Below are 17,642 nucleotides of genomic sequence, written 5' to 3' on the forward strand. Positions count from 1 at the left end.
GCAGGACAATAACCTAAAACACAAGGCCAAATCTACATTGGAGTTGTTTACCAAGAAGACAGTGAATGTTCATGAGTAGCCGAGTTACAGTTTTGACTTAAATCTGCTTGAAAGTCTATGGCAAGATCTGAAAATGGTTGTCTAGAAATTATCAACAACCAGCTTAAAATAATTTTGAAAAAAAGTATGGAAAGATGTTGCACAATCCAGGTGTGGAAAGCTCTTAGAGACTTACCCAGAAAGACTCACAGCTTTAACCTCTGCCAAAGATGATTCTACAAAATATTGACTAAGGGATGTAAATTAAATATTTCAATAAATTAGCAAACATTTCTAAAAACCTGTTTTCACTTTGTCATCATGGAGTATTATGTGTAGATGGGTGACAGAAAAAAATAACACAGCAAAATGTGGAATAAGTCAAAAAGCATGAATACTTTTTGAAGGCACTGTGCATTGCTCCTAAATGGATTTCCTATGCTACACCTATTATTGGCACAGCATAGTGTGATTAATAGTGGGAACAAGGATCAATATGGATGTTGGCAGATTAACAACTAATTCCTCAACTCTCAATGAGGCAATTAATGAACATTCAGGTCATTACAAAACAATAACCCTCTTAAAAATCTCATGTTTACTCCAAAATGCATAAAACAAGTACGTTTACTACACTTTACTACACAAGTACGGTAGTACGTTTACTACACTGGTAAGTAAGGGCTGTACATTTTTACATCAGTAAATTACAATACATCCACATGATGGTGCTGTTCCTCATTGAATAACCATCTAGGATCAATCTAGTGATGCCACTTCAGTTACGGAGGGGATTCAGATTGTAACCTTTCAAGGTACAGAGTTTTTCAAACTGTATATATATATATATATGTCCGTGGCGATACATACTGTACAATTTAGATCATTGCTTCATGGACTGAGAATCTTAGACCCAGTTGCAGAAGCTATGCACRATAGATTGAAAAGCATTACTTTATTTTCTATAAACATAATTAACAAACATATTAATACACAAATAATAATCATAAATTATTAGTTTGCCTGCACCACAAACATTTTTTGGGGGATGTAATCTCTTTATCAGTTGTTTACCTAATGTATTTGATTTGCTTAAAATCTCACTGTCAAAGTGAGATTTCATATTTTGAAGAGATAATTTCAAGCACACTCAGGCCTATAAATAATATTATGAATACACATTTGAAAGACAATTAGGATAAGCGTTATTCTATCTTGCATGAAGTGAAACAATGCAAATTATATATTGTTCAATACATATCCAGTAGATGGCAGTCAAGCAATGTAACATCTCTCTCTGCCATTGAAAGACCCCACTCCCCTTTAGCACTTATTCCTTTCAAATATTCCTTTCCTACCCCTCCGCTGCAAGACAGTACCAGGTCTCTTACCTTAGACAACGTCTTCATCTCACCTTGTCCGGGAATGAAAAGTGACAGTGAGAATCAACTTTTATTTCATGCAGTAATGAAGTACAAAGCCTATTTGTACATGCAAAGCTCATACAAGATGAATGTTCTCCCAAAGGAAGTCCCCCCAAACCCACCCACCCCAACCTCCCTCCCTTAGTTTTTGTTGCTTTATTCTTTCCACCACCTCCTCCTCCACCTCCTCTCTCTATCGCTCCTCTCGTCTCAAGTCCGATAGCGTCACCCCCACCATCTGTCTGTTCAGCGGCCCATGCCGTTGGCATTGTACTGTGTTAGGAGAGCGGGAGAGTCTCTGGAATGGCGCATCTTGAATCCCCCACTTCCTCTCCTCCTTTCACATCGCCACCATCACCCGTGTTGTCTATAAAAAGCCTCCCCACTCCATTCCTCATTCTGTCCGTCACACAGACGGCTGGTGGCGCCTTAATTGGGGAGGACGGGCTCATAGCAATATAGATGGAATGGCATTAATGGAATGGTATCGACACATCACACACACGCACATCACACACACGTGATACCATTCCATTCACTTTATTCCAGTCATTATTATGAGCCTTCCTCCCCTCACCAGCTTCCTGAGGTCCATCAAAGGCATGCATTATTTCAGCCCATATCCCGGCTTGTTCATCTGATGCAATGGAAAGACACTATTCTTCTCATTCGGAAATAACGCCTCGTATTTCTTTGCCCCAAAATAGAACCAGCGGGTCTTGTAGAAGGTAGATGAATAGATAAAAGAGGATTTAATTAAGTTGCCTTTTGTTTAATAGTTTTAATGTCATTGATGTTACTGTTTTGAGGATGCACTTGAAACAAAGCTGTATAAATTTCTGCATTTGTTCTTCAACCATGGTGTCTCCAACTCAACAGTATGATATACCGTATACCTGAGCTTATCACAGACACCTTCCACGTGACGAGTGCCAGAAGAGTCATGCGTGGTTCATGAAATACATGCATGCTTGTGCACATGTGCATCCGTGTGTTCAAGTGTGATGTGTGTTTGGGGGTGTGTATTCTGTTTACGTGTGAGTGATTGTCTGTGTCTTGAGGGTGAATATGCAGTCTCTATTGAAGACATCCAAGCCATCATTTGACGTGTCAGTTCTCTTGACTGTAAAGGCCTATTTTCTCTGTCTTCTCCAACATGCATCTCTCCTTCGCCTGCACTGATCTAAAAACATAGCTGGAAGCAATACGTTGAACGCCTCATATTGGCTCCCTTAGGAAGGAAGACATGGAGAGGAAGCCTCATGACTGTTGCATTCCTCTGATTCTGAATTGGAACATTCCATTCATTCATTACTCACTAAACAATGTTGCCGTCATCCCTTGATCGATTGATTCGATGAAGCTGTCAATCATCCATGAATGCCATTATCTCATTTCCCATGTACTTTCATGGATTCTTTGTATCGCCAGACTTGCCTGCAACACATAAATCAACAAAAGTCCAATCTACATGTTGGTATGGACTTAAACTATCCCTGGTGAAAGCAGAGTAGATGAAAGGAATGTCATTTTATTTTCTCACATTGGAATGTTATTTTTCATATGAAGGAGAAGTAATTACATTTTTCAGCCAAGGATGAGGCCCCGCTAAGAACTCCATCTTTCTGGAAAAATAATCGAAACAAAACTGCATAACCCCCACTCTTCCTCCGTAGACGCCGAGTGCTTTTAAAATGCTGGCTGTATTCAAACAGTGATAAGCGAGGGAAGCTATCTACAGGGGGTTTGGAATCCACATATAAATATTGTTGTGTGTGTTTCTAAAACAGATTTATGTGGCCTATCATTCAAGAGGCCTAGAACTGTGGGTAAATGCAGGCTAATATGATATGTTGTATAGAATATTGTATGGATGAGGGGGTCAGAAAAGTGTTATTGGTTTGCCCAAAGGCTTATCAACCATGGTCAAAGTCCTTTTGAATGTTGCATTCAAAAGGACGTGTCATAAATGTAGGAGTAAAAAAACAAAAGAAGCTACCTTGGAAATGCATCTATAGCCTTGGTAAAACGGCAAAAATGACTATGGCTTTCTTAGTAGCCACCTTCCAACTATTTTCTGTGAGTTTAGGGAAAAAAACATAATAATAATAATACATAATAATACCCAGTACATAATAATGCCCATTTTCTCAGATACTGTTATAAATTGATGACCTAGGTATATGATGGTTTATATATCATAAAATTCGCAAATTATACATCAGGAAGAGGATCCCACACTACTATGTCAAGAAAGTCAAYGTTTCACAATGGAGACCTACTGTGATCACACTTACCTTATTTGTCCTAATAATGCTGTTTGGAATCTCATCTTCACTACCAGTAGGCCTCATAGTGGTTGAGTAGGGACAATTGGGTTGGGTGATAGGAGACAGGCACCCCTGGCGCCGTGCTGTTACCATGTCCACACTTGTAAATCAAGCTCATTGAGGCCTTAATGGTGATGATTATGACAGCCCAATCACTGGGGAGTGGGGGAGATTTGAGTTATGGGTTTGGGGAGGATGCCCAGAAACTAAAGAGAACTGGAAATTGTGAAAGAGCACACGTTACCCCAGATGGACACTAATGCTGCGGCTGGCCCTGGTGCCTCTGAAGTAAACGAGGACCATTAGCTCCACAAAGTCAATGTAGTATTCATATCTAATATGCTGGTGTTTACTTTCCATGATCATGTTATGTTTTGTTGGAGAGATAGTTCAACTGTATTTTGTAGTGTATTGTTCTACATTCCAAGCAATCGCACATCAACCATGCATAGACATTTAGGAAGCATAAAGTAACTTCMAAACATAGCACAACTTGACTTGAACGCCAGGTGATGTGTCAGTTCAAGCTAAATGATTTGGTGCGTGTGTACGAGGGAGCATGCATGTGCATATATACTTGTTTGCAAACCTGCTGGGCAGATAATCCCTGTCACCTACTGAAGGCCACTGGCCCCAGATCAGTGGGGTAGTTTCTCAAGTACCTTCCGAGATTATACCGGGACCTCACCTTTTTCTCCACCTGTCCACTGCAGGTCCCCTCAGAAACCTCTGAGAAGGGTTACATTTCACTAGATTAATAGAGGCCMATGAGATTCCCTGACCTACTTCGGGTTTCCTACCTTCGGGCTCTTCTCAAACCCCACAGGGGTCTCATTACTCCATGTTATGWAGGAGGGATGAAGCTGAGGGATGTCTTAGATATACTTTGATACGCCACTGACTGAGAGTTTAAGTAATCCACCTGCCCACTTTAATGCTGTTGAATAGCACTGACCCATGCACAAATTAGCTGAGTTATTTAGGCCTTGTCCACTCTGCTCTCAACTTATACTACTCAAATTCACATCTGTTTTCACTTATTTTCAAAATTAGGTATGCTAATATCCCACTTTACTCACTTAAATTGTACACAAGAAAAACAAATACAAATATAAATTACATTCTAAATTTGTTGATTTGATAACACATATACAGGATAGACTGCTATAATGCTTTATGGCTAAATTAATATAGTGATATTATCAACAACAACAGTTGTGCATCACTGTAACTCGTAGAGCACAGATCATATGAAGAGATCCACACATTTATATTCAGATTAGAGTAGGCCTATATGCCACACTTTGCGTTTAGGGCTGAGGGATGATGCAGTGCCATTGATCGCCAACCATATAATCAGCCACAAAGCCTGACAAGTGTAGTGCCAGATATTTCAGAGATGCAGACAGCAACACCCTGCTACAGGTCATAAACCCTCACCTTCACTGCTTGATGTTTCTCTCTGTTTGGCCCTGTCCAATATTCATGCAAATAACAATGCTTTTTTGGGTGACATGTTTATGGTTATCTCGCCGCACGCKCCTAAATGTGCTGATGTTACAAAGCTAATGGATTCAAAGGTAACCTATGGCTCGGGTCCTGTCCAGCCCCCTTCCCCCCAGTCACTTGTGTATGCATTGAGCTGATAAGTAGTGCGATTCATTTTCCCCATGGCGGAGCACAGTAAAAAACTGGGGAGTAATAATTGCTTCCGGCCGAGACGAGGAAGGCTAAATATGCTTGATTGCCTCCTAAGCCTCAATGCCGTGTAATGAAATATGGTTGTATCTCGGACAGGAAACTGTGCCGATAGCTTTCTTGTCACTTTTTCTGCTATTCGTTTTTGGGTCTTTTTTTATTACATTTTTTACTCCCTCAGCAAACCCAACATCTGTGTCATATTGTGGCATAGAATCCATCAAAGCGTAATTTATTTTCAATGAACGTTATCTTTGTGATAATGTTATAATTACACGGCCAAATCGGGTCCTAATGATGTATTCCTGGCCACATCAAAATGGCCTTCCCCATATATTCCCCTGTTCTACATTTTAATTTGTGTGTTCATTAGTATGGACAGGATGTATCAGGGGAACATACTGTAGATAAGGGGAACTCGGCAAACCACACTATTGTTTCAGGCAGGATTTGAGGGCAGACTCCACCACCCACTTTTACTTGCATAACCACTTTTTTCCGTCCTCTGTTTACTTGTAAAATGTCTTTAATCTAAATGAAAGCAGTGGTTTATGCAAAGAGAGACATCTGAGCATGTTCAGGTTGACTTCTCAGCTATGACAAACATTCACATACTAGATATGATTAATCCAATGTTCATTTAAATCCTGGGCAAATTAAAATAATAACTGCACTCAGAAATTTCACATCAGTGGTCTTGCCATGGCAACTCATGTCCGCGCGGTTTCCACAGTTTGAGGAGGTCCTTCCTTCTCATACTATTGTAACGACCCGGTATTGTGTTCTGTGTTTGTGGGTGTGTTATGGTTCTCATGGCTACTAGCAGGGGTTAAATATGTCAGGACAGATGGAAAGGTTGGGGGGGTATGATGGGTAATCCCGCYGGATTTGGAAATGCATAAATAGGGATTACTGTCTCATTGTTCTTTCTCTTCTGTTCGGGGCCTTGATCTGTTCCTATGAGAGTGACCCTTAACTCGACAGGGTAACATTGTGTACGTTCGGCATTTAGCGGCGTGGGCTGTGGCCGGAACAATAGCCCAGTGTATGAATAAACCTGTGTTCTGATCTGCACACCTAGAGTCCGTCTCTTTTCCCTTTATGACCCAGCCGGGTCATTACACTATTATACCCACTGCCATCACAACTTCTTAAAGGTTAACTGCTCCTTAGAACCAACTACTCTGGTTTTAAACATCCTATGCGTCAGGGACATGTTTAAGAGTCAGAAACCTTCATTCTAGTGTCATAATTGACTACAAAGTGTAAATAGGATAATTTTGGGCAGAAAATCAGTCTCGTGAGTTTGTCACAATTTACTGAAGGGTTGGATATTGATTCCTTACATGCCAACTTTTTCCAATAATTCCCAAAGACAACACGTTGTGGTCTGCCCCCAGCTGCCGTGTGAAAATGTTTGGTCAAGTCTGCAACTCACGCACATTTCGCTCGGCAAATAGGAGTGAAAATTGGCTTTCATAAAGTTGGTGCAAACTTCCAATGCATTTCAACAATATTACCAGATGGCCAACAATGGACAACCTTTTTATGTCTCTATTTGGTTTGGTCAGGGTGTGATTTGGGGTGGGCATTTTATGTTTTGTTTTTCTATGATTTTGTATTTCTATGTTTTGTATTTCTCAATCAGGGACAGCTGTCTATCGTTGTCTCTGATTGGGAACCATACTTAGGTAGCCCTTTTCCCTCCTTACTTTGTGGGAAGTTGTCTTTGTTTGTGGCACTATAGCCTTAAGCTTCACGGTCGTTTTGTATTGTTTATTGTTTTTGTCGGCATCATCCTAATAAAAAGGAATATGTATGCTCACCACGCTGCGCTTTGGTCTACTTCATTCAACGGCCGTGACACATGCGTCCCTCGAAACACGTCCCTGCCAACCCGCAATGCTTCTTGACACACTGGTAGCTTAAACGGGAAGCAAGGCACACAGAAGAAACACCGTCCGTCTGGCGACCGTGTCAGCGTGCATACGCCGGCCCGCCACAGGAGTCGCTAGAGCGCGATGCGACAAGGACATCCTGGCCGGCCAAACCCTCCCCTAACCCGAACGGCGCTGGGTTAATTGTGCACCGCCTCATGGGTCTCCCAGTCGCGGCCGGGTGCGACACAGTCTGGGATCAAACCCGTATCTGTAGTGACACCTCTAGCACTGCGATGCAGTGCCTTAGACCGCTGCACACCCGGGAGGCCCTCCCTTGTGAATTAGCTGTGAATCTGGATCTCTGATTGGCTATGTTCAACCCTGTATTTACTGTTGGATTCCTAGTGGTTACAGCGTTGGACTAGTAACCGAAAGGTTGCAAGATTAAATCCCCGAGCTGACAAGGTAAACATCTGTCGTTCTGCCCCTGAACAAGGCAGTTAACCCACTGTTCCTAGGCCATCATTGAAAATAAGAATTTGTTCTTAATAACTGACTTGCCAAGTTAAATAAAGGTCAAAAATCAAATAAWTTTTTTTATGGTGAGAGTCTTTCTCCCTCTGTGATATATGAGCTGGGTTGGATATAGGAGCCAAAGTCGGGCTCCTTCACGGCCGGTATCTGTAACTAGAGCTGATCTACGTTGCCATGACCATCAGGCATTGCCAAACACCTCAGYAGGGTCAAAAGGTCATTACTAATAAGACAGTACGTCATAAGTGTTTACTAATATCACCCTTTCAATACATGTGTTACTCATCAACTCTACCTTGTATTTCTACAGATGGGCAGAAGAGATGCTTTTGAAATGGTATTCTCTGACCAAAAGACAGGTTGATACCGATGTCTGAATACCTTCCTCTCAGCATTAAAATTAAACAAGACACATTTATTACCTTTTATTTTAAAAAAAGTATTATTGACTCGAATGGGGGCTGGGACCCTGCGTATTCTCAAACATATCAGATCATTCCTGTCTTACGGGACACCATACAGGAAGGTATAATATTTGCACATTGTTATATTATCAGAACACTGCTTCTACAGTATTATGTGAAGTATGGTTAATTCTACATGGAACTGTTACACTTGAAATGTATCAAAACACTTTGTTTAGAATATCTACATATATTTAGCAAATACACTCTTCTCATATGAATTACTCTGTAGGCTACAGTGTGTTATGAGAAGAGGGCCATCCTCCTGCATCTCACATCTGCCTGTAGTTATTGGACTCTTCATGCTGGACCCATGGGTTGAGTCAAACTCTGTCATATCCAGGATGGACTTTCATGCACTCCACCCTTCCTGCCACCTGACTGCACCTGTCCATAACCTGTAATACAGTGCCTTCAGAAAGTATTCATACCCCTTGACTTATTCCACATTTTGTTGTGTTACAGCCTGAATTTACAATTGATTATTTTGTATTTTTTTGTGCCATCTACACACAATACCCCATTATGACAAATTTAAAATATGTTTTTAGATTTTTTTGCAAATGTATTGAAAATGAAATACAGAAATATGTAATTTACATAAGTATTCACACCCCTTTGCTATGCCACTCCAAATTGAGCTCAGGTGCATCCAATTTCCTTTGATCATCATCCTTGAGATGTCACTTCAACTTGATTGGAGTCCAATTGTGGCCAATTCAATTGTTTGGACAGGATTTAGAAAGAAACACACATGTTTATACACTGAGTGCACAAAACACGAAGAACACCTTCCTAATATTGAGTTGTACCCTCTTTTGCACCCTCAGAACAGCTTCAATTAATTGGGGTATGGGCTTATTTTACAAAGTATTGACTCAGGGGTGTGAATACTTACAGTTGAAGTTGGAAGTTTACATACACTTAGGTTGGAGTCATTAAAACTTGTTTTTCAACCGCTCCACAAATGTCTTGTTAACAAACTATGGTTTTGGCAAGTTGGTTAGGACATCTACTTTGTGCATGACACAAGTCATTTTTCCCCCAAATTTTTACAGACAGATTATTTCACTTAGAATTCACTCTATCACAATTCCAGTGGGTCAGAAGTTTACATACACTAAGTTGACTGTGCCTTTAAACAGCTTGGGAAATTCCAGAAAATTATGTCATGGCTTTAGAAGCTTCTGATAGGCTAATTGACATAATTTGAGTCAATTGGAGGTACTTGTGGATGTATTTCAAGGCCTACCTTCAAACCTTTGCTTGACATCATGGGAAAATCAAAAGAAATCAGCCAAGACTTCTTTTTTTTTTATACCTCCACAAGTCTGGTTCATCCTTGGGAGCAATATCCAAATGCCTGAAGGTACCACGTTCTTCTGTACAAACAATAGTACACAAGTATAAACACAATGGGACCACACAGCCGTCATACCACTCAGGAAGGAGACGCGTTCTGTCTCCTAGAGATGAACGTACTTTGGTGCTAAAAGTGCAAATCAATCCCAGAACAACAGCAAAGGACCTTGTGAAGATGCTGGAGGAAACAGGTACAAAAGTATCTATATCCACAGTAAAACTAGTCCTATAGCGACATAACCTGAAAGGCCGCTCAGCAAGGAAGAAGCTCCAAAACCACCATATAAAAGGCAGACTACGGTTTGCATCTGACATGGGTACAAAGATCGTACTTTTTGGAGAAATGTATTCTGGTCTGATGAAACAAAAAATAGAACTGTTTGGCCATAATGACCATTGTTATGTTTGGAGGAAAAAGGGGGAGGCTTGCAAGCCGAAGAACACCATCCCAAACCTGTCTCTTATACACATCTAGATGTGTATAAGAGACAGGATTGTATGTAAACTTCTGACCCACTGGGAATGTGATGAAAGAAATACAAGTTGATATAAATAATTCTCTCTACTATTATTCTGACATTTCACATTCTTAAAATAAAGTGGTGATCTTAACTGACCTAAGACAGGGAATTTGTATAAGGATTAAATGCTGTCTCTTATACACATCTAGATGTGTATAAGAGACAGCACCAGCTCTGTCAGGGGGAATGGGCCAAAACTTGTGGAAGGCTAGCCGAAACGTTTGTCCCAAGTTAAACAATTTAAAGGCAATGCTACCAAATACTATTTGAGTGTATGTAAACTTCTGACCCACTGGGAATGTGATGAAAGAAATACAAGTTGATATAAATAATTCTCTCTACTATTATTCTGACATTTCACATTCTTAAAATAAAGTGGTGATCTTAACTGACCTAAGACAGGGAATTTGTATAAGGATTAAATGTCAGGAATTGTGAGAAACTGAGTTTAACKCCCCCCCCCCCCCCCCCCCAACATTCCGCTGAAAAGGCGGAAATATTCGTAAATATTTTTTWGAAATATTTAACTCTCACACATTAACAAGTCCAATACAGCAAATGAAAGATAAACATCTTGTGAATCCAGCCAAGATGTCCGATCTTTTAAATGTTTTACAGCGAAAACACAACATATATTTATGTTCGCTCACCACCATATCCAAAAAACACACAGCCATTTTTCCCCAGCAAAGATAGCTTTCACAAAACCCAGAAATAGAGATAAAATTAATCACTAACCTTGGAACATCTTCATCAGATGACACTCATATGACATCATGTTACACAATACATTTATGTTTTGTTCGATAATGTGCATATTTATAGCCACAAATCTTGTATTACATTGGCTCCATGTTCAGAAATGCCTCCAAAATATCCGGAGTAATTACAGAGAGCCATGTCAAATAACAGAAATACTCATCATAAACTTTGATGAAAGATACATGTTTAACATATAATTAAAGATACACTTGTTGTGAATCCAGCCAACATGTCCAATTTTTTTAATGTTTTACAGCGAAAACACAACATATATTTATGTTAGCTCACCACCAAATCCCCAAAACACACAGCCATTTTTCCCAGCAAAGATAGCTTTCACAAAACCCAGAAATAGAGATAAAACCTTTGAACATCTTCATCAGATGACACTCATATGACATCATGTTACACAATACATTTACGTTTCGTTCGATAATGTGCATATTTATAGCCACAAATCTTGGTTTACATTGGTGCCATGTTCAGAAATGGCTCCAAAATATCCAGAGAAATTTTAGAGAGCCACGTCATCTAACATAAATACTCATCATAAACTTTGATGGAGGATACATGTTTTACATATAATTAAAGATACTCTGGTTCTTAATGCAACCYCTGTGTCAGATTAAAAAAACAAAAACTTTAGTAAAAAGCACACCATGCAATAATCTGAGACGGCGCTCAAATATAAATAACATTTCTCCGCCATGTTGGAGTCAACAGAAATACGAAATTACATCATAAATATTCCCTTACCTTTGAATATCTTCATCAGAATGCAATGCCAGGAATCCTATTTCCACAATAAATCGTTTTTTTTTGTTCGACAATGTCCATTACTTATGTCATATTAGCAACTTTATCTAGCATGTGTAGTACACGTGTCCAAACACCGGCGCATTGAAGGCAAACGTCGGATGAAAACTTCAAAAAGTTATATTACAAGTCGAATAAACTGGTCAAAATTAATAGAGAATCAATCTTTAGGATGTTGTTATCATATATATCCAATAACGTCCCAACCGGAGCATTTCTTCATGTCTGTATAACTCATGGCACACATGGACATCACATGGCTAGCGTGCGTGGCCAGGAACTGGAACTCTGCCAGACCAGTCACTCAAATAGCTCCCATCCAGCCCCACGTCACACTAGAGGCTTCATTCCACGTTCTACTGACTGTTGACATCTAGTGGAAGGCGTATGAAGTGCAAAGAGATCCATAAATTACAGAGATAATATGCATATATTATCATCTGGGACAGAGTAGGAGGCCGTTCAATTTGGGCACCAATTCATCCAAAAGTGAAAATGCTGCCGTCTATCCCAAACAGGTTTTAAATGTATTTGGCTATGGTGTATGTAAACTTCKGACTTCAACTGTATATCATGGATGGGACTTTATCACCCACTGGAGACTTGAAGACAGAACCTTACCCGGAGAGCTGTGCATGTCAATGTATTTGGCAGAATAGACAAATGCCGTTCTGGTTAGACATCTGAAGTTGTACTCTAAACACAACTTATTTGTATGTTTAGGCATATTGTCATTATAAGCACATCAATATGATACTTACAGCAGAAAATGTTTTGTCTTTGTAACACAAACACACTCATCCATTTTTTTTGTTGATAAATATATCTGCACTCATGCTGGGAGATGTTGGTGCAATGTACACATGTAGCCTACGCCTGTTGTAGGGATACTAGTAGTTCTAGGATTTGTCCCCCGGGAAAGATCTAACATTGGACATAAGGAGAGACGAGACAAAACTAGCAAGTTATAGAATATTGTGTTGTAGGACAGCTGATTGTGTTGTAGGACAGTTCACAGTTGATACCATTTCCACAGTAACATGTAGTGACATGACGTGATGAAACGTTGAAACTAAGTTGCCAAATGCTTTCATAGCCAGATGTTGTAGAACAAGTGTCTTATGAAACACATTCTAAACACTGTCTCTTGCTATCTTGCCATAACTGATTTGACACATAAATATCAGCTGGATAGGATAGCATGCTGCAGCTATCACCAAGCCTTGCTAGCTAAATGCTGTCAGTTTGGCTTAACACAAGGGCAGCGAAGGCTTTAGCCTACGCATAGAACTGAAATAGTTGACCATCTTGAGATGGCGAGTCAGTCGGGAGGGAAGAAGTCCTCAACTTCAAAACTCAGTTTTCTCCATAGCTTAGCTTACCTCACAGTACTCACTACTTCCCTTGTTTGTTGTGATTGAATGGCAAAGACACATCCAAGAAATACACACATCAAACCACACCCCCAAGACAACTCATGTTTGCCTTCAGTCATGACCACTAGTATTTCTTAATGAACATTGATGAAAAACAGGGCCAAATCAGGGACCTTGAAGCATGACGACTGAAATTAGGGTGCATCCAATTTGGCAATTTTTATTTCATTTTTATCACTGRATAATTTTGTCAGAACAACCTAAAGCACATTTCTCCCGTTTGGTTCAATAAGCAGCTAATATTTACAAGAATTTCAGTCCACAGGCTTGTATGGGCACCGTATCATTTAGCAGGAAATAGCCTGAGCAAATCTTCCCAGCACAGTAAATAATCAACCCCACAAGTGTAATTTGTTGTGCTGCTTTAAGGAGAACGTAATTACATACTGTATGTTTTCATTATAGGCCACAAAGCCAATCAATATTTCTGCTAAGTCATTTTTAGGATTGTGCATGAAATTTGTTTGTTACCCGCCAAGCGAGAGTTTGGCACCCAAATGGTACCAGTGATAAAATGTTGTTTTGTTGTTACATAATGGTTAATTCTATAAACAAATCAACTTTGAAATATGATGATATGCTTTAATAATATTCTGTGACAAGATGTCATGTTGCGGTTATATCATTAATATTTGTTMTTTTTTTCTCTCTCTTGTCGTTCCAGTTCTCTTTCCTGAGACGACAACCACAGGATGAGGCTTGAGAGGAGGTACGATTTTGAGTTGGATGTGGTGTGTTGAAATGTGATTGCCAATTTGGAGCCATTATGTCCATGCGTTGAGTGCCAGAACTGCCTGGATGGGTTAACAAGGCTGACACTGGTCCCACACAATCAACCAGTGTGGACAATAGATTTGCCACAATGGGTATAACAACACAAGTTGTTAATTACCATTTCAATTAGCCCCTGAATTGGGATTAATTCCATTTCAAAAGCAGTCATTTCAGATAATGTTCTGTGTCTGAATTGAAAACAAGCGTAAAATAGTCCATACTGAAAGCAATTTTAAATCAATCTCTTACATAGAAACGGAATCAACCACAAATCAGATGGCTCGGCTCAGGTCATTGTTCTACCATCTCTCCCTTGGTTAGTGGAGAGAAAAGGCTGGATCTGGTAAGCCAAACCTTTTAGAGAGAGGGAGACTGACTGGCTCTGATGAGGCCAGACTGGCCTTGTGCTGTGTGCCTGGCTTCAGAAGCCTGATTGATAGATCGTGATGAGACTGTCACAGAGGAGGCAGACTAGGAGAGATAGACTGGATAAGGATGCAGCTGGTGAGGAGGATGTATTTGCAACACATGGAGAATGAAGCAGGGAAATTAAGTGACCGGCTGGATTGCGTGGTGGACTTGTGAAGAATTAGGTGTGCAGCAGGGATGCAATTTAAGGCCACACATGTTTAGGACATGTTGAATTAACACTGGCAGCGAAGTTGGTTCATTATGTTGCAATTTATTGTTAAGATTGTTCCAAAGCTTTGTTAATGGTTTACTAAATCCTTGTTGAAAATAACAATATATGAATTGCTATGTACCGGAGTGCCAAGTCTAGGACCAAAAGGCTCCTTAACAGCTTCTATCCCAAGCCATAAGACTGCTGAACAATTAACCACATTTACATTTTTTACTTTAGTTTATTTAGTAAATATTTTCTTAACTKTATTTTTTGAACTGCATTGTTGGTTAAGGGCTTGTAAGTAAGCTTTTCACGGTAATGTCTATATCTATAGTATTCGGCGCATGTGACAAATTAAATTTGATTTGAAAAACATTACAACACTATAACTTTGTGTAACAGAGCTACGTAAAAATAGCTGGTCGTCTAAAATTGCTAAATGTTTTAATTGCCTTTATAAATTGCTGTCTAAACATCTGCTTTGGATATCATGTTAGTGCGTATTGTGGACACATGGTACATTAGCAGGGCAACTAGTGTTGTGCTGAATATTTGTACTGGGATGTCCACTGTTAGTGATTTCAAACTCAATAAAGGCCCCATGTTTTACTTTTATTTTAGCCTGCGAACGGAAGGCTGACTCACTAGAACGCCAAATGTATTATTAGTCTCTCACATATGTGTAGGGAAGCCGAGACAGTACGAGGGAGAATGAGAGAGAATGTAGCAGTGTGTGCTCGTGAGCAACTGAGATAGAGTGAGAAGGAGGGAGAGAGCATGGCGCAAGCCAGTAAGAAAGCAATGGAGAGAGAGGGGGAGCTTTAGTAGCACTATCGGGTCGAGGAGTGGCCCCCAAGCTCTTATCTCCCACCTGCCAAGCCCTGACCGGGGGCCCTGGCCCCGGCTTCTACTCCCTCCTGGTGTGACTCCCCGTTAGCCCCACTAAGCAAGGCACCCAGGTGAAATGAGCAATTCCCATTCAGAGGCGGAGTCACCTCGGAGACTCACCCAGCGAAATGGTCGCTCACTTTGGCTGATCAATGTACTCTCTCCCCTGTGCACTGCCGCAGAGTGATAGCCAGAGTGTTTTGGCTCTGTACTCCAGCACATTGGATTCGAAATGAAGTGCAGACGATCAGTTTTAAGTTGATGGTATTTTGTTTAGAAATTACAGCACTTTTTGTACATAGTCCTCCCATTTTAGGAGACCAAAAGTATTGGGACAAATGAACTTATATGTGTAGAAAAGTTTATATTAAAGTTTAGTTCAAAAGTTGAATTGAACTGTACCGTACAAAGACGAATAGATTATCTGATGGTTCTTTGCAACATATTGATCTGTTTCCCTTTATTGGCCTTTTGGATGATGTAGTTCCTACTAGAATGTTGTGTGCTGTAAGTGATGCTGTAAGTTAGCCACCATTTTTGTACAAACTACACTAGTTGATGGAAGTAAACATTTCATGAGACTGGTCTTGGATCAGTTTAAGAGAGGGACGATGCAAACAATTCCCATGTTTGTAGCATGCTTAAAGAAGGACTCATCTTGTCACATTTGTTTGAACTCACACGGTCAGATTGTCAACTGATGATAACAAACTGACATACTCAGAGGTCCCTGATAGCTGAAGTCTTTTTATTTAGGAAACAATTACCTGGTCCAAAAACAATCCCTAACCTCTACGCCCTATATGCACATGTACAGATCACACTGGAAATAATATAGCATTAACTCTCCCTTGCCCTTTGATAGGCTAATCAGAGGTGGAATTTGTTTATACCTTTCTAGTCCTTTCAGATGTACAGTAGAGTCTAATCTAGGGTGTAGGGTCTTATTGAGGTTGTCTGGATGTGACCCATTGTTCATGATGACACAGGCCTACTCAACCAACATCGCCTCAACTAACGTCATAGGCCCCAATTCTGAGAAACAGCTTATTTTCTGTATCCGTCTTTCTTAGCTTGGCTATGTCATTCCCACAAAAAAAAAACTTGGCTTCAAAGTGGCCCCTGTTGAATACTGTACCATCCTAAGAAGACGTGTCAGAGATGAATCACTGTTGATTACAGAACGAGAGTAAGGCAGAGAGAGCAGAGAAAGGAGGCCTCTCTCTGAGTATAGTGTAGAGCCGTGCCTGTAACAAAATGCAAGCTTTGAGTACAAGCTTGGCAGAGGCAGATGTGAGGGGTTGAATCCACCCTGCCATCAGCATGTCATATCTGTAATAGACTCCAATTATTTGTGATATAATGTGCCGGCCCATCTCGGGGAGGAAATGTCAAAGCACCCATTTTACAGAGCTATTCAGAGGGAACTTTGCCAGCGTTTTTCCCTACGGTTAAGAAAAGATGGAGAGAACAACAAGTAGCTCTCCCCATTTCACCATTAATGTCAAGCAGAAAAAGGGGAAGAGAGGTTGATGGACAGAGCGAGGGAGCAAAGGAAATATACTGAGTTTGAAGAGAGCGGATGTTTCTAAGAGTTGGAGAGATATAGAAATGTTGGCAGAGATAGTTATGTCAGTGGAGAAACAGTGCGAGGATGAGTTCATAGTGGAGAGGGAGAACAGGGAGATATGTAGAGAAAAATAAACAGACAGACAGACAGACAGACAAGCAGACAGACAAGCAGACAAGCGTTGAAAGATAGTGACAAAAGGTTCATATGAGAGAGAAGATAGATTGTTTTTAAAAAAGGGCAAAAAGAGAGAAGGCTGGTTAATGTTTGCTTCAACGACTGCAATAACCGTTATGACATTCAAATGGGAAATTACCACAATATGGAACAGGCTGAGACAGCAACTTGCATGTAAATAAAGAGAACGTCATGACATATTTGCTGGTGTCATGATTTTTGCCAAGCACGCCTTGAACACCTCTTGACCCTGGGCATCCCTCAAGTGCTTGTGTTTGAATTAGTGTGTGTGTGTGTGTGTGTGTGTGTGTGTGTGTGTGTGTGTGTGTGTGTGTGTGTGTG

At 40.3% G+C, this 17,642-nt stretch overlaps 1 protein-coding gene across 29 annotated transcripts in view; it reads left to right on the plus strand.

Annotated features, from left to right (window-relative positions):
- LOC111960007 (receptor-type tyrosine-protein phosphatase delta-like) overlaps nucleotides 1-17,642 on the plus strand; it is a 648,092-nt gene that overhangs the window by 257,646 nt on the left and 372,804 nt on the right. For all 29 annotated transcript variants that reach the window (XM_070437867.1, XM_023981849.2, XM_070437873.1 and 26 more), the window contains exon 7: nucleotides 13,931-13,975. The gene's annotated coding sequence lies outside the window, so the exon portion shown is untranslated. The remainder of the gene's footprint in view (nucleotides 1-13,930; nucleotides 13,976-17,642) is intronic.

The sequence above is a fragment of the Salvelinus sp. IW2-2015 genome, linkage group LG37 (genome assembly GCF_002910315.2).
Source record: "Salvelinus sp. IW2-2015 linkage group LG37, ASM291031v2, whole genome shotgun sequence".
NCBI classification, from domain to species: domain Eukaryota; kingdom Metazoa; phylum Chordata; class Actinopteri; order Salmoniformes; family Salmonidae; genus Salvelinus; species Salvelinus sp. IW2-2015.